At 51.8% G+C, this 18,248-nt stretch overlaps 1 protein-coding gene across 8 annotated transcripts in view; it reads right to left on the bottom strand.

Annotated features, from left to right (window-relative positions):
- Positions 1-18,248, bottom strand: part of ANKRD11 (ankyrin repeat domain containing 11) — a 172,214-nt gene that overhangs the window by 71,505 nt on the left and 82,461 nt on the right. Inside the window, exon 1 of one of the 8 annotated variants that reach the window (XM_068150744.1) lies at positions 8,477-8,493. The exons of the other annotated variants lie outside the window; for them this stretch is intronic. The gene's annotated coding sequence lies outside the window, so the exon portion shown is untranslated. Of the gene's footprint in view, positions 1-8,476; positions 8,494-18,248 lie in introns of those variants that run through there. 8 annotated transcript variants of the gene reach the window in all.

The following is an 18,248-nucleotide window of genomic DNA, read 5'->3' as shown; positions in this document are numbered from 1 at the left end:
AAACCAGCATGCCCAGCATAATCCTGCTTTATTTGCTGCGAGCCGTGGTTTCTGGTGGCAGCCAGACTGCCATGGTTACTGCCCAGCTCCTCCGGCACCCGCTGCTGCCCACACCTGGCTGGAGCAGCAGCACTTCTGCTGAGAAGCTAAGAATAACTGACACCCTTCCCTGAGCACCCAGCAGGGAGAGATGCTGGCAAAGGGTGCTTTTGAGACAAGAGGACCATGCCCTGTGCAGGACCTGGCTGATGCATGTCCCACACGTGGAGGTACAGCAGCATCTCCGACCTTCTGTGTGCCCAAGCAGAGGCTTAGGCCAGAGGCCCGCCCTCAGCAATGTCTGCTTGGCATCTCCACTAGCTACTTCAGTTTGTGGAGGTCCCTCTCTGTGCTTTGTGTCACACTCTGTGCATCTCAGGGCTTTCCAAGTCAAGCCTTAGGAAAGCCTGAAATTCTGGATGACTATCTCAGCACAAGAACCACCATGCCCAAGGTGTGGCCAGCACATCAGTGGGGTAGGGCTCTTGTCTGGCCAGAAGTGAGCTGTCACCAGCACCCCAGCAAGTAAGAGCTTCAAGCAGTCATGCTGTGATGAAAGAGACAGGCTGAACAGCAGCTTGCATGGACTGAGCTGGTTTCCCATAAAAGCATCCTGTCAGCCAGCTCTCCAAACTGGAGCTGGCCAAAACCTTAAAGCACTGTGAATGCTTTTGCTGAGCTGTACATCTGTGAGAGGTGATGGAGATGCTGCTGAGCTGGGAAAAGGTAAGGCAGAGCTCTCAGGATGGAGCTGTACATCTGTGAGAGGCAACGGAGATACTGATGAGCTGAGAGAGCATAAGGCAGAGATCTCAGGATGGAGCTGTACATCTGTGAGAGGTGATGGAAATGCTGCCAAGCCAGGGAGAGCTTAGGCAGAGTTCTCAGGATAGGAAGAAGCAAACTGAATCCATGTGAACCCCACTGCATCGCTGGTGCTGGAACCCAGGGTCTCACAGCAGCGATGTGACGGATGGCTGCCTTAGCAGGGACCAACCAGCCACAGAGCTGTCAGGAGTCAGATTACCCTGGAGCCCAACCATCTGCCCAGACCAGCAGTGGGGAATATTTAACACCTTGCTGCCCTATAAAAGGCCTCCTATGCCCACAGTTTGCAAATCTAAGCCAGTAACACCTCAGAGCACTGCAGGGATGCACACCCTCCACAGCTGGAGAGATCAAGCACCACCTCACCATCTGAAGACTTCTGCATGATCACCACAAGGCCTTGTCAGGAGCCCACGCAGTGCTGAGATGCTGATGAAGCTCAGCATCCCTGGAAAACACTCTCCTCTCCTACAGCCTATCCTGCCTCCAGCTAGGTCCCACTGCAGGGCAGCTGGTGGGTGCCTGTCTCGCTCTTAAGCCAAGAGAAGGGTGACAGACTGCTCATCTCACTCCAAGGTGGGACACAAAAAAGCCAGTCCCAGCATCCTCACAGCCCTTGCAGCCCATGAGCTCATACTGGAGAAGCCCAGGATGGTCCAAGTCACCTCAAAACTGTGACTGCTGCCTGCCCAGTTTGGTGACACACACCTGGATGCTTCTGTTAAGAGCTACTGTCTAGCTGCAGGGCAAACGGGAAGTTCAGTAGAACAGAATCATTCAGGTTGGAAAAGACCTCTGAGATCATAAGGTCCAACCATCAATCCAACACCACCATGGCCACTAAACCACATCCAGACATGCCCATGTCTATATGTGAACATCTCCAGGCAGCTAAGGAACATCAGGAAACTACCTTCACCCTCTGTGCCTTTAAAAGCGAAACGCTCCAACGGCCGATGGAAACTGGTGGAAACTGGTGCACACGTGCCTGGAGATAAATAACATCACGGGACAGGTAAGCCAGTTACTCATGGTTTATCACACCATCTCCACATCTAATTGCATAGCTAAACGGGCAGTCATCTTAATCCACCCTAAGCAGCTTACCCTTCCTTACGGAGCGCTGTGGCGCTGCTCGCTTCCTGATTTGGAAACCCTAATTCTTTACGTCTTGCTCTACAAGGTGTGAAACCCACCAGTGCCACAGGAGCCCTGAAGAGATCTGGAGATGCACATGGAGGGCAGATGTTTCCTGGAAGGGAGTCCCAAACATCAACTTCTTAAAAATCAGAGAACCACAGAATCATTTCAGAATCATTAAGATCACTGAATCCAACCATGAACCCAGCACTGCCGGGTCACTACTAAACCACGTCCCTCAGCACCACAGCTCCACGGCTTTGAGAGCCCTCCAGGGATGGAGACTCCAGAACTCCTGTGGTGCTGAGCAAGTGAGAGGGTTTTTTGTGAGGGATCACAGAAGAAATTCTGCATCCAGATGCAAGCCTTTGGTACCAGTGCCCCATGATGTCAAAACATGTTTCTAATCTTACCTTGAATCACACCCTTAGCCAAAATCTGTTCTTAATCTTCTTCCAACAAGTTAAGCCATCTCCTTCAACACCATTCCAGCTTTTCATTTCTCCTATACACAAGGCTGGTTGTACTTAAATGACCATGCCCAAGAGCTCATCAGCTAGCATAGCTCCTGGGAGCACCACTGGAAGGAATCATAGCAGTTGGAAGGCACTGCTGGAGATCATCTAGTCCAGCCCCCCTGCCAGAACAGGGTCACCCAGAGCAAGTTGCCCAGGACTGCATCCAGGCAGGTTTGGAATGACTCCAGAGATGGGGACTCTACCACCTGTTCCAGTGGCTCTGCCACCCTCAAAAAGGTTTCTCCTCATGTTCAGATGGAAGTTCCTACACTCAGGTTTGTGCCAGTAGCTCTCCTCCTTGCATGACACAGAGCATATCCATTCCTGGAGCTGGATCAGCACCACCTCAGCAATGCTGAATGCGAACAAGACCTGCATGAGCCCGCCCTTGGAGGGCACAAACCACTTTGGCCACGCAGAATGTCCCACCAAGTGAAGCTGCACCATCCTCAGCTCCTCAGCATCATCCACCTTGGTGTCTCACTGTTGCCAGTTCATTCTGGTCACCCACCACAGGTCCTCCCTCCATCACCTCACTCATTTCTTCCCTACTGACAGATGACTGCTCTGCAGCTTGGTTTCTCCATTTACTCACTGCTGTCTTACCAGGAGCGGAGCACCACAATCTGCCCCATTTCTGGACAGTTTCTAAGGCCTGCACATCCTAGGGTACTGGTGACATGATTCTGCAATACCAAAATCCTTGGAGACCTACACAAATGAGCACCAAAAGCTGCCGTGATTCACCCAGACAGTGTCTCCATGCACACAGAGACCCTTCCGTCCCTCCTCTTCCCCAGAGCATGGAACAGTCTAAGTGCATTCTACCTTTTCCAATCAATGTGTAGGTAAGCAGAGGTTGGAGAACTTCTCCAGAAGCTAGAGAAAGCAGGCTTTGGATTGCACCAAGCTGGTTTTGCCGTTTGAAAACTCCACTGAAAGTGAAAGCTCCAGCATGGTAGGACCCAAGAGCCTGAGCACAGCACTTGCACGCCTTCCGCTCACGGAAACAGCCGCAGCCACGGGGACTTTTCTGACTTGCAACACCAGAGAACTTTACCCCCTGAAATCATCCATGAACTTAGGCCAGTGACCCCAAAGCAAGCTTCAAAACCACTTCAGATACCGAGCCAGATCAAAAGTCACTAGAGCTGGAACCGCCTGCCTTTGATAACCGAAACCCCTTCGCCGGATCCGGGGCCAAACTCCTCCCGCACCGCATTTTCCGCAGCTTGACAGAGTGAAGTCCTCAGTTTTCCCGTCTGCAAAATTCATTTGTGCAGTGGCACAGCCCAGCAAGGCTTGAATGGGGGAGAAGGAGGACTGCAGCTCCCAGCACAATTTATTATTTAAAAGCAGCAAAGTGACAGCGGCGATCGGAGAGCCCGGGCGGATCGGCGGTGATGTCATGGGTAATGCAGGCGCTGGCCGGCCCAGCCGCCCGCTCCATTAGCGTGCTGGCCAGGCTGGCTGCTCCCATCAATTATTTATAGTCTTCTGGCATGCAGCCTGGAGAGGGTCACGGCGCTGAAAGCCAACTTCATCCGCATTGTTCCCAGCCTCCTGCCCAGCTGTCACTGCGCTCGCTCGGCGAGTGCACCCCCAGCAGCCAGAGAGGATGGGGGGCTGCAGGATGGGTTCAGTTCCTCTCCGGGCTGGAAGGGAAAGGGAAAGGGAAGGGGTCTTAATGTGAACTTGCTGGGGTCTGGCTCATCTGGAGATTGGTTGCTGGAGTGAGTCCAAAGAAGGGCCATGAAGCTGGCGGAGGGTCTGGAGAACAGGTCTGGTGAGCTGCAGATGAGGGACCTGCAGGTGTTTAGTCTGGTGAAAAGGAGCTGAGGGGAAAGCTCCTGGCACTCTACAACTCCCTGAAAGGAGGCTGGAGCCAGGCTAGGGTCAATCTCTTCTCCCAAGTAACAAGTGATAGGACAAAAGGAAATGGCCTCAAGTTGCCCTAGGGGAGGTTTAGGGTGAACACGAGGAACAATTCCTCCCCACAAAGGAGATGGTTGTCTAGGCCTAAACCACGTTGCTCAGGGCTGCGGTGGAGTGCCCATCTCTGGAAACGTTTCAAAGCCTTGGGAGATGTGCTGAGGAACATGGTTTAGTGGTGACCTGGCAGTGCTGGGTTAATGGCTGGAAATGATGCTCATAAAAGCTCTTTCCCAGTCTAAACAATTCTATGATGGAGGGTCTCCACCACCGCAAGAGATGACGCCCTGGGAAATCAGCCTGGCAAAAAATCAGCTACACTAAGATGAGCTGCTACTGCTTTTGCAGCACCTGCCCTTGGTCCTATCCCACTGACCAAGATTCACACATCCCACTTGCTGCATTAAGTATCTGTCCATTTATCAAACTAAACTCAGTTCCAGCTCAAATAAGAAAGTATTTTTGAAGTCTTGCAAAGCCAGGACAATAACCTGAAGCTTCCTGCAACGAGAACTGTCTTATTTCAAGCAACCAGAAGTACCAGATTTGGTTTAGAGGTACAAAACAACCCTGATCGCATCTGAGAACAACACCACATGGTGATTTCACAAAAACCACAACATTTACACAAAAGGGAAGCTGCTGCAAAAGAAAACAAGGGCCCAGAGGAAGCAGGTTCGTTGCTCCACAGCACAGCAGGCACAGCATCTCCGGCAGCACCCAGCACTCCTGGATCCGTATGAGGGAAGTGTCATCAAACTGGGTGCAGAAGCCCACCAGCAGATCCACCAAGGCTTGGGCAAGGTAAAGGCAACAGCCAAAGGCAATACCAAGCCCTTTCACATCAGTGGGATTCAGGCACATGCAAGGCAGGAACGCCAGAATTAACCTGCAATCAGTGAAAAACAGCAGAGAGTCCTTTCTGCAGCTTCCCTGCCCTATGAAAACCAGGAGAATTGTGCCCACAGTGAGGGATAACAGGAGCACTGAACTGGTTCCCACCACAGGCAACCGGGGTCTTGCCCAGGAGCCGAGCCTGGAGCGTGCAGACCATGCACTGCTGCCACCGCGCTGGAGGCGTGCACATCCTCTCCGTATCCAGGATTATTTCCATGGCAACTATCTGGAGAACTTATTAAGTAAAAAAAAAAACCCACAAAAAACCACCAACCCAAAACCCAGAACAGTTTGAACACACAGAACATCCACTCAGAACGTACTAGCTGACTAAATTAGCAGCGCTAAGGTTTTCACTAATCAAAATAGATCATGTTCTAGCAGCTCAATCTCCTCTTTGCCACAGCTAAAGAGACAAATCTGATAGTAACATTAATGCTGTGGGAGGAGGAGGAGGAGGAATTACAGGTTTTCTAAGACCACAGCCCTATATCAAGCCAAGCCTTACTCCATTCAAGTGGTTCAAGAGACATTATTTCAATATCTGACAGTTCAAGTGCTGCTAAATAATGCTGAGTTTGCCAGAGATGATAAACTTCACTGCGAGGCACCTACTGTGGAATCAAAAAGATGACTATTGTGTGACACAAAGCTGCTATCTAGCACAAAACCTCACTGAATCACCTCACACCTGTAAAAAACACCATCCTGAGTGTGCCAGTTAGCTCCACAGGCAAACAGCATCCCCCTGGATCCCAAACAGACCCACTCTGCCAGCATGGAAAGGTGCTGGAGCTGGGTCCGTCCTTGTGCTCATTTACAAGCACTCCTTACTTCACTCAAGCTTTATTTTAAACAGAAGGGGGGGGGGGGGGGAGGGGGGAATTGTGGTGCTTTATCACATTTGGCTTCAAAGATCCCTAAGTTTGGAATCTCTGCTCTGTGAAAGGACAATTTGCTTATTAATGCTAATTTCAAATTAATTCAAAGTTAGCAACAGCTGTTACTGCACCACCAGAAAGGATTCACCTTTCTCAACTTTATTTGGTAACCAAATTCCTGTTGCCTTCCAGGATCTGCAAAGCAGCAGAGGAGGCACAACTGAGCACTTGGGAATGGTCACAGATGAAGGAGCATGTTTGTGGCTCCAGCAAGGAGCATGCTCCCAGCTACACACATCAACTGGGACAGGGCAAGGAGGGGACAGGGACACACCAGGCATCAGGCTCACACAGCACAGTGAGGATGCAGGATCGACTATAAGGTCTGAGCAGCTCTCCTGGGAGCTAAGCAGCATCCAAACTCCAAGAACTCCCAGGCATTGTGGCTACCTTGGCACCAACACAAGGCTCAGCATCGCAGCAGTGACTTCAGTTCCTCCTAAGCACAGGGATGAGCAAATTGCCAACGTTTTGGCAGCACTTGAAAACAAATGGTGCCTGAGAATTTCATAACAGCAATCCAGCCTGAGAAGTCAGTCTCAACAGGAATGATTTTTGAAAGTGCTTTAAAATAAAAGGAGTTAAATGACCTGTTGGCTGGGTCACTAAGTCCAGCCAGGGAGATTATCTGCATTATTGATTTACCTTAGAACAACCTGGGAACTCATTTCCAATGGTTTCTAATGGAACTGGGATTTTCTCAGTCCTAATCTGCCTTGCAAGGCTGAGCCTCCTGGAAGGAAATACAACACCAGAGCACTAAAATGGCAGCTGTCAGCTGTACAACAGCCCCATTCATTTAGTGCAACGGCCAGAGGGAGTTTTAAAGGCTGCTCCAAAAGACTCCTCTGCAATTCCAGAGAGCAGCGAGGACACAGCAGCGGGGACGGCCTTGGGAGCGCAGACAGATAACAGCGCAGCCCTGCAAGCCTGGGGACGTACTGAAAACAAAGGGAGGTTACGAACAGCTTATTCCGGTGCTATCAGCCTGCAGACACTATCTGTAGCCCTTTCAGCAGCGGTGCTGACGAGTGGATTGAGCAGCAAAGTGGCAGTTTGGAGCCCCAGCTCCGCTGCCGACTCAGCCACAAACGCACAAAACATTTGGGCGAGTCAGTTTGAACAGCCGCGGCTGGAGGACGCGGAGCAGTGCTTCAGCTTCTATTCTTGGCAGAGCACGGGATGGAGGCAGCAAAGCACATGGGCAGCCAGTAAACAATCCTCCCGTGTGACAATCCAAGCCATTTTCCAACAGCAAACTCCCAACAAATGAAGGTCTTTATGAGGGTGCACGAGCTGCAGCTCCCGTTGGCAGACACAACGCGTGTAAAGCGCCCAGGAAAAAGTTGATTCGTGGCAACCTCGGCACAGAAATGGGCCAGCTCCTGAGCAGCCAGGTGCTGTAGCCTTCCTCCCAACCCTGTGGCTGTGCTGGATCAGAGTAGGACAGACCCCATCTCAGCACCGTCACTCCAGGAACGCACTCTGCTCCCAAACCCCACGTGCTGGGTGGTTGGGGGTGGAAGCAAGGAGCAGGGGAGTCCTTGCCCCACAAGAGCCGGAACAACACATCATCAACCCACAACCTCTGCTGCAGCTTCTCCCCTTAGGGAAGTCAGTTTTCCCCAACAAAACACAGTGGAGCAGGCTCAGCCTCCTGAAATGTTGATCTGGGCTTTTTTTCACTTGAAGACTATTATTCCTTTATGTACCTAAAGCTAAAAAGATTTTTCTTACAGAAAAAGTTCCTTTAATACCAAAGCAAGGAGGGAATATGGTAGCCCCAACGGAGGCTTCCAGCAAGGTGTGAGCACGGAAACCAGAAGCTCAGAGCAGGAAGGAAACTGTAACGTTAGCTGCAGACTTTGAAGGCGCAGGCAGAGCTGCATCAGCGAACCCCAACAGTGAGCAAAACGCTCGGTGCCAAAGAACAAAAGAACAACATTTGATCCTTGGCTGCTCTCAAAATTCATCTGCAAGCGCGTCCTGCCCTGAGACAAACAAAACCCAAGGCCTGATGGATACATGGCAATTAACTGCAGCCGTTCCCTGGATGATTTGTGAGGTCTTGCTAGAAAATAAGCACTGCCCTTAGCCCCCAGACATCCTGGGGAAGCAGCCGGCCGCTTGCAAAAATCACTGAGCATCATATTCTGCCCCTTCTCCAGTTTAATGTCTTACCCTGCAGCTTCAGAAGCTTCTGGCTGTGTCCTTCTCCCTCCCTTCCCGTCCTCCTCCAGCTCCTTCCCTTCCAGCCAACATTCCCCCTTTCCTTCCCTCCCTCCCTCCCCTCCTGGTGCCAGATGTCAGCCTGACCCCGCAGCCGCCGTTTCGGGTCAGTTATCGGGGTTACGGTGCAAGGGGAGTGGTGAGCTGCAGCAGTAGTTCCCACTTCACCAGGCAGGGATGGGATGGCTCCACCACACTACCAACAGGCTCTGGGCACTGCTGGCACTTTTAGATTCAGGGTTTTTTTTCCCTGCAAATGAACTGGAAGTTCTGAAACCGTTCCCACAAGCCGCAATGAAAGCCGTAGGCACCAGGAGTTGGGTAAGGTGACCCTTGACTATGTTAAGCATCAGTCATTCGTTGAAGTGTCACTTACTGCACAAGGGGAAGAGATGACCTGAATGTCTCCTGCAAGAATAATTGCACACTGAAGGCAAGGGCTAAAGTTTCTGGAGAACTGCTGCTGCTGTGTGCTGGGAGGGCGATGCTGCAGCACCCCAAGAAGGACCAGCCAGAAGCCATCAGGCTGTGTGGGACAGCCATGGGGAACTTCATATACACTGAAGATGAACCCAGGTCTGTGTTCTCCACCCAACCACACTCCTTGAAGGACATGCCCCCGATGAAGGAACAGTTCCAAGGCAGTGGTATGCAGTTTGTTGAAGGGGAGAGCTTCAAGCCTGATATAAGCCAGTGCTCAGATTCCTCCATCGTAACAAGGCTGCGCCGCAGATAAGGCTGCGTCATCTTTTCCATTCGAGCACTCTGCCCTCCAAGGTTTACAGTCAGAGCCAGAATGTTTTGGCCAGGTGGAGACTTAACACACAGGGAGCTGCCCCCATACTTAAAACATCACAATGCTACCCACCCAGATTTGGCTTCACTTCACTGGGGAAACCAAAAGCTTACCTTCCTCCCCATGAAATTCCCCACATTCCTCTGCAGCAGATAAGCCTAACCTCTCACGGGGGCTCCTGCCCAATGCCACCAGCCATGCCCTGACCAGAAGGTACTGGCACCTACCACAACATGTTTTGGCAGAGGAAGAGAGCTTTGGGACAATAAGGGTATTTCTCACCTAGAGAATCCATCCACCTGCAGGAAGCGGGGGAGGAAAGTGCTGTGGACAGCCAGCATCTGGGTGCACCACCATGCCCGTGACCAGAGAGAGGACATCGCTCTCCCCACCATCACACATGCCCCAGGCTCCTCCAGACACATCTTGCTGGTTCTGAGCATTGGCAGAACGAGAGCAACAAACCCAACTCACAGGCTGCCAGCTCACACCCATTGGCAGCGTATTTTTGTGCATGTCCAACCTGGGAGACGCTCTATTTCCAAGGTAAGTGCTGAAGAAGCCTCACTCCCTCACAGCACCCCAGGCCAGGGGCTGCAGGCACTGAGCAGTCCCTGCTCCTGCTCCATGGCTAGTACAGCATCCAGCACCCAACTCTGAGCACTCAACCCTGAGCATGAGGGAAGTTTCAGGGCCTGTTGACGTGCGTGGGGGATGGGGAAGTATTTTGGTCCCAGAGAGCAGCACAGCCCTCCCCCCACATGCTTCACTGCAGTCATCCCTGAAGACAGAAAAATTTGTGCCTGTTTTTTCTGCTGCTGCTGCTGAGCAGCTATGAAATGTCTCCCACCATGGAGAGCCTGAATAAATCCCGGCTCCTGAAGCGGCATCGGAAATCAGCTCCCCTCCAATCTCCATCACAATTTCAAACCTTTAATTTACTGAGGCTTGACTGAAAGCAACGTTAGTGTTTGTTTACCGGCCACAGAGGAGCTCTGAGCACTCATGGTTTATCACATTTACCCCATAAATATGTATTCTGAGGAGCTTCTTGCACTGGCCGTGACTTATCACAGATTACTGGTCACAAACCTTTCCTCCCTGCTCCCACCAGAGCTCAGGAACCCACCCAAGCTGCCCAGGCACATCAGCCTTTGGGAGCATCTGAACCAAGCCTGGCCTTCTCTGTTTCCAAGTTCAAATGGGGGGGGTGGGGGGAGGGCAGAAACAAGCAGAAAGGAGGACAAACTTTATTCTTGTTAGAATCACAGGATCTTCCCCTGTGAAATCCTGGAGAGTGGGACCAAGACATGGCAGGTTTGACTCGGAAGCACTCATGGAACCCATGAGGGACCTGGAGAACACCACCACCACCACCCCCCCCCCTTACCTTAGGCTAATTTAAGCTTTGCTGCTCTGCATCAACAAAGCAACTTTGCTCCTTCTGGAAGGAACAGACAGATTGTGGGAGAAAACTGTATTCCAACTGCTGCCAAATTCCACAGATTTAGTTATTAGTAAGCAATTAGGAACCATTATTAACACTTCCTACTACGTGAAGCTCCATTTGCACAGCCTCTCCGCGCCAGCCTGGCTGTTTCCGACGGAGCCGAACTCGGGCTCCGAGGCGCACGTGGCATCACGGATGGAAAGCTGTGGCCTCCTGGGCCCCTTCCCCGCAGATGTAGTTAATGCAGTTGTCTTACAAAATCAAATTGCAAGTAGGAAAAAAAAAAAAGAAATAATAAAATAATACAAAGATTAAAAAAAAAAACCCGGGAGGGGGGGAGGCGAGGGAGGGGTCGGGGGGAAGGTAACTGAAAGCGCGGCTGCACAAAGGAAAAACAATTTTGCTCTTGTTTTTTAAGTCACAATCAACATCTGAGCTATTCAGGAAACTGGTGCACTGCCCTCCAACCAACTTCAATTAGGGAATTCAAAAGCAGTCAGACAAAAGAATGCCTGGGAGTTACTGCACCGCACCGAGATATTTTTAGCAAGAGCTGGGAGGCTGTTTGTGGGACACTGCTCTGCTTCCACTGCGTTTCAGCTTTTGTATTTACATTTGCAGGACAGCGAGATTTACTAGGTCAGGGGGAAAAAAAAAAAAAGAGAGAGGAGAAGCAAGGGAAAGGCGGCGAATCACTTTGCTTTCTGATGCTCTTGGAAGGTATTTCAGCAAATGCTGACGGAGATCCGAGTGAAACGGAACGAGACCTGCCTCCGTCTGCTTTGAAAAGCATCTTTCAGCAGAAATCTCGAGTCCTTCCTTTGAAAGCCTGATGTAAAGCAGCGCACAGAGCCCCTGGAACCATCAACACGCCCCACACGCCGCAGCTTCACCCACAGCAAAGCTGCAGGCAAATGCGTCCGGTGACCTCTCCCCACCCCCCCGGTCACCAGATGGACTCACAAAGGGCACAGCGGCAAAGCCAGCACTGGGGTGGGCCCCCAGCATTGCCACTGAAAGACCCCCGATCCCACAGCCACGAACGCCGTTGGGATCCTCATCCCGGAGCGCAGCAGTGCAGGACCAAGCCCCAACGAGCCCCTTCTGCTTTTTCAGAAGCCATTTCCTAAAAACGACACACTGCAGCCATGTCCCTGCGTGGGCTCTCCAGGAGGTGAAGCCCAAAGCCCGGAGCCCGGTGCGAGGCCGGTGGCAGCGGCGCGGGGCCGGTCTCGGGGCTGGCTGCGCCATCGGCACGGCTCCTCCAGCGCAGCCCCCTCTTCCGCTCCCTCCCACCACTGCGGCAGCGCAGATGGCAGCAGTGTGACCTCGCTGTTCCTGCCTCCTTGTTTTGATCCTGCAGTCTTGATTGTTCAGGCTAATCCCACACTCCCAGCCTTGGCTGCCAGCCAGGACTGTTATTAATGGCACAAAAGCTTCTCATTCCAGCTACTTCTACATCCGCTAATGCTGTTGTTCCCTTCTCTCGTTCCCCCTCTTGCCACATTACGAACTGGAGCTGGAATATCTTTTACAGGGCGCGGGGAAGGCAAAACCCAAACCCTCTCTGATCGTTCCTGCACGCCAAAGGCTCCGCCAGAAGCCTACAGGAAAGGCCCATCAGCTCCAGCAGTAATTACCGACGGAGACCACCCTGCTCATCTAGCCACGAACAGCACATGGAGATGGGGAGTTTCCAGCAATCCCTGCAGGAAAGCAAGGATCCCAGGCAGAAGCATGCACAGTGGCTCAAGGGGAAGTGCTCTCCTGCCCAGGGCAGAAGGAATACCAGTGCTGGCTGGAGGGCTGAGCACGGGCACACTCCTGGCACAGCACCCATCTGCTCTTCAGGTGTCAGCAAGGTTTTGGCTGCTTCGCCCGGGAAGCTGCCACCTTTTCTGACCCTGTTCTATGCAACAAACTCCAGGTTCAGTGAGGTAAAGCTCTCACTAAAAGCATGCATTGAAAAAAAGCTTCAAACTGTCTGCAGTTTGCCCTTCACACGCCAATATTTTATGGCAAGTCTTTTCTTCCCCCCCTGCAAGGAACCCAAAGTCCCCTGTGCAGAGCCCAAGAGACGCATTTAAGGTGCCAGGTAAAGGCTTTGCACAGCCAGCTCACCACATTGACTGCTCAGCTATACCTCCTGCTCCTTGGCTTCAGAACAGCCTCCCAGTGAGGGGTTTGCAGGGCTGAAGTCCTGTGGCAGGGACAGTTGGCTGATCTCACCGACCACAGGGCTGCTGGCATGGTCAAGGTTCTGTATCAGCTTGACCTGTTGGGATCCAGGGGTGGATGATGTTCTGGTCTACAAAAGCTGGCCAGCCAGCCATGCTCACCACACAAATCCCTCTAAGGCTGCTGAGACACAGCTTTCAGCAACTGCGCCCAGAAGTGCTCACCTAAAAGGTTTGGTCATGATTCAGCTGAGCAGAGCAGGTCCTCAGCACCTTGGTGCTCGAGGGCCAGCAAGCTGAAGGTTAATGAGGTTTAGAAATGCTTTGAACCACAAACTCAGCAAGCAGCAGTGTCCCAGGGACCCTCCCATGGGAGCAAGCCCACCTTCCCATGCGGTAGTGGCTGGCGCTGCAGGTGCCAAGAACATGCTGCACGAGGACTATTTATCAGGGGCTGTGGTGATAGGATGAGAGTAACTGCTTCAAACTAGAACAGGGAGATTTAAGCTGGGTAGAAAGAAGAAATTCTTCACTCTGAGGGTAGTGAGACACCAGGCCAGGAGAGATGGGCAATGCCCCCATTCAAGGTCAGTTTGCCTGGGGCTCTAAGCAACCTACTCTAGTTGAGGATGTCCTTGCTGCCTGCAGAGGGGTTGGAACAGATGCCTTTAAAGGCCCTCTTCCAAGCCAAACCATTCTGTGATCAGGTTGGTGAAGAAACCTGCCTGGTTTTCAGCCCAAGCTGCTGTCCTGGTGAGGTGATTCAGTGTCCTGCCCTCACCACTTGTCGCAATACAGGGCAGGAGAGAAGCAGCTACAGGAACCTTTCTTCTGATCAGGAAGGCTGGAACATTTTTCATAAAGGGCTCTTTAAAGATAATCTCATTTCAGTATTTAAATGTGTTAAAGAGGTTACAGAGATCAAGACATAATGAAGTCAGGGAGGAGAGGACAGTAACAGCATGGCTAGGGTACTCCAGCTGGTGGTTTGAACTAGAGGAGGGCTAAAGCAGCAGGGCACAAACCTGCACAGCCCAGTGGAGGAGAAGATCCAGGCACTGGGATAACTGGCTATTGCTCACTCACCCAAAGCCAGCAGCAGATTTCTGCATGCACTCAGTATCTCCAGCTCCTCTTTCTCCTTAAATAGAGCACATCACCCCACCCCACCAGCCAGCCTGGCACCTGCCTGCTCCTCCCTGCTGGCACGCTCCCTCTGACAGGCTGGTGCAAGCTCCCTGTGAGCCAACATGTGCTACCTCCCAACCCATCACAAACACCTCCCAACACCACCACAGCTCCTGCCATGGCTGTAACTCTTATTCACCACCACACAGCCCTGATTGAAACTCCTCAAGTCATCTCCAGCCCCTTGCTAGAGCAACCCCAGCCCACCCTCCCACTGTACCATGTGTGGAGCAGCTCTGGAGCCCAGCTTTGCATTGCTGAGCTGAAATCTGACACAAGACTGAAATATCTGCTAGTAGCTCCTGGTGTCAGCAGTGGAGCTTCATGAACACCCTGCTCCTGAGGCAGAGCTCCTGCATGGCTCTTTGTGTGCTGTGGATTAACCCTGAGGAATTAAAAACCATCCCAAAATGCTCAACTCCCACTGCCCTGGGCATCTAAGGAACCCTGTGCTCGTTCTGCTCTGCTCACCATGCTCAGGGCTTCTGCACCATGCCCAACGTGTCTTACGAGGAACAGCTGAGGGAACTGTAGTTGCTCAGGCAGGAGGAAAAGAGGCTGAAAGGAGGTTGGAGTCAGGTGGGGTTGGTCTCTTCCCCCAAGGAACAAGTGATGGGACAAGAGGAAATGCTCTCAAGTTGCCTGAGGGGAGGTTTACATTGGACTTCAGGAGAAATTTCATCCCCCAAATGGTGTCAAGGCCTGTAAAGGTCTGCCCAGAGAAGTGGTTAACTTCCCATCCCTAGAGGTATTTAAAAGTCATGTAGAGGGGGCCATGGCTGGGTGGTGGACTTGTCAGTGTTAGGTTCATGGCTGCACTTGATCTTAAAGGTCTTTTCCAACCTAAACAACGCTATGATTCTATGCTGTTTGCTCTGCAACAACTCAGGTTGGAGACGGGAGGATGGACACCAGCTCTGCACAGACAAGGAGGCCACTGGGAAGAAAAAGTTTACTTTGAACTTGGAATTATTTCTCTAGTGTCCTCCTGGTGCCTGTTCAAACCTACCCTGCTTCACTGCAGAGGGTGCAAAAAGACTGAAAATAAACTTTATTTAAATCTGCTTTATAGTCACAACATCAAGCAGAACAAAAGGGGAAATCAGTTCTGAGGGAAATAGTGCTTCTGGAGCTCAAACAGCACTTGAAGTTCCCATCAAATAACTTTCAATGAGGCTACAGAGTACCAGAAAGAAGCAGGGAAACCAGCTGGGATTACTAGATCTTGGGGAAGTAAAGTGAAGATATGCTTCAAGGGGTCCTTCTCCCCCTCTTCTCTCTACTCCTGAGGCCACAGTCCAGTTCTGGGCTCCCCAGTTCAAGAGAGAGAATTGCTACAGAGAGTCCAGTGGAGGCTACAAGGATGGTGAGGGGCCTGGAGCATCTCTGTGAGGAGGAAAAGCTGAGTCACCTGAGGCTGTTTAGCCTGGACAAGAGCAGCCTGATCAATAGGTAAAGGGTGGGGGGCAAAAGGATGGGGCCAGACTCTTCTCAGTGGTGTGAAGCAACAAGACAAGGGGCAGCAGGCACAAACTGGAACCTAGGAGGTTCCATCTGGTCAGGAAGAGAAACTCCTTTGCTGTGAGGGTGCTGGAGCCCTGGAGCAGGCTGTCCAGAGAGGCTGTGGAGTCTCCTCTAGGGAGATTCCAAACCCTCCTGGATGCTGGGATCCTGGGCAACCTGCTGTGGGTGACTCTGCTGTAGCATGGAAACTGGACTAGGTGATCCCCAGAGGTCCCTTCCAAACCTCACCATGCTGGGATTCTGGGATCTCACACAGCTTGACAGGGATCAGAATTTCACCAGGGTAATGCTCCTTGCACTGTCTACAGCTATGGATCAATGACAGCAGGTATGTAAAAACCCAGACAGTACCAAAAGGAAGCCCTAACACCCCACTGTTGAGGAGCTGTGAGCTCTGCTGCTCCCCCAAGCCAAGCTGTTCTCACGCCAACCACCTTCCTACTAAATCTGGTACTTTATTTTCCACTTTTGTTTCTTTAACTTCCAGCATCAGGGGCTTTTCCCTCTCTCATTAAAGCATCCCAGAACACAGCAAGCAGGGCGGTGTCAGGCAAGGTCGCCCGAAACCGGAGGGCAGCAGATGTTTAGAAGGAGAACACGCTGCCCAGCGCCCTGCCCAGGCCCTGGCAGTCAATAACCCACGGGCTTCCAACCCACCAGATGCTCTCAACTTTCTCCTTGCTAAGCTAAAGAGCTTGTGTTTCCAACTCCAAACACATGAAACGAGTCTTCTGAGTCCCATTCAAGCCACCAGCCTCCTCTTTTCTTTTTCTAAGTGAATACCAGGTTAATCTCTTTAGCTATGCTACAGCAAAGCCACTCTGAGAGCTGGTCCCACCTACTACCCAAATCATCTGTATCAGCTTGGAGCACTCCAACCCCAGGGGTACTGGAGGACAAGAAATATTGCTGGGTCTGGGATAAACCCAACCTTACAGTGCCAGGCCAACAGCAGCGGTGCAGGGACCCAGAGCATCCCTGCTGTCATATCTTAACGCTACCAAACACCATTTCCAGGCCAGGAGTGCCTGCCACTGCCCTCACCCAGCCCTTGGCACTGGCTGCTCATCCTCCCTGGCTCCAGCACACCCACACCTGAAGAATTTCCCTGAACCACACCTACACCTACTTGCCAACACCTATCAGCCTCAGCCATCTCCAGCCCCACACGAGTCTCCCCTGCACGCAAACAGCCGATGAACAACTCACAGCTCTCTTGCTGCTCTGAAATCACAGGGCTCAAAGCACAAAATGCTGAGGGACTCATCATTTGGAAACTGCTTCCCCAATGCTTGCTTGTACCATCACTGGTATTCAGGATATCTTTTGGTGAGAACCCAAACCTAGTTCAGCTCCATCTCACGATCAGCTATGACCAAGCACAACAGAAACATGCTCTGTGACCCCAACCAAGTTCACGTGGGAAAGGAGCGTGTTTAAGAGTCACCTGATGGCAACACACCTACACAGAAGGTTCAGGCCTGCACCTGGGGAAGGAATTTAATCACCAGTTTCTGCTTCACCACAGGAGCCAAGGCACCAACTGTGTCCAAAGCACTGGGTCACCTCTTCTCCAAGGCTTCAGACCTGGCACGTGAGGTTCTGGAAATGAAGAGAAGCTGTGGCAGCTGCCATGGAGGATGGCAGGACCAGTCCTGCAGCAGGGACACAGGGCCGAGGTGGGAAGTAGGTAAGGTGGCACTGAGGGCAGGAGCACCCGTGTCTGTACACACACAGCCTCTCCAGAAGACAAGTGATAGCGGTAGGGAGGTCCATAGTGGCCAGGAGGGATGTCCTGATGGGGCAATGCTATCAGAGGCAATTTTCTGGTAGGAGTGAGGAGCCTCATAGTGAAAGTTTCCCCCCAGTGAGGAGCAGCAAAGGTCCTTCAGGAGGAAATACCTTCACTGGTGTCCCTGATGGGTCCATGGGCAAGCCATGGAGATGTGCAAACAGAAACCAAGACAAGCACCACAGACAGCAAGGTGAGGCTGTTCACTGACCATTCCAGACGTGTTTTAAGAAACCATGCACGTGCACGTCTCTGACATTCATTCTTGTGAACTTCTTTGGTGGTTTACAGATGACAGAACTGACCAAGCAAGACCAAGTGAGGTTCCTGCTCCTCGATATGCATGACCAAAGGGCACAGACACAGCAGAAGGAAAGCTGCACACTGTCCTTCACAAGGAGCAGCACTGACCAGATGGGTCTTTGCATGGGATTAAGAGGAAGAGGGCTCCACTCTATCCAGCCCTTTCCTCCAGGGCTGGAAACTCACCCTCCTCTCCAGCCCAGTCCCCACAATGGAAGATCAGCCTCTTTCTTTTGCCCTCTTTGATCTTCCCAGCCTCTTCCTCCCTCCTGCTTTTGCCTCACAGACTGTGTCCCCCCCGGCTCACAATCCCTCCCCCTTCGGAAAGTCTTTGAGATGCACATTACACAAGATACACAAAAATAAATTGGTTTTAATCCTCCAGATTCTAGTGCTCCCAAACAAGGATCTTAAAGAGCTTTACAAACAATGGATTAAGCCTTAAGACTCGCTGTGAGGTAATAAAGTGCCTCACTCCCAGAAGCAAGGGAAGG

This window comes from Melanerpes formicivorus, unplaced genomic scaffold, assembly GCF_026170545.1.
Source record: "Melanerpes formicivorus ecotype bairdi unplaced genomic scaffold, bMelFor1.0.p_v2 SCAF_20, whole genome shotgun sequence".
NCBI lineage: Eukaryota > Metazoa > Chordata > Aves > Piciformes > Picidae > Melanerpes > Melanerpes formicivorus.
The sequence above is the reverse complement of the archived record's forward strand: the minus strand, read 5'-3'. Positions and strand labels throughout refer to the sequence as shown.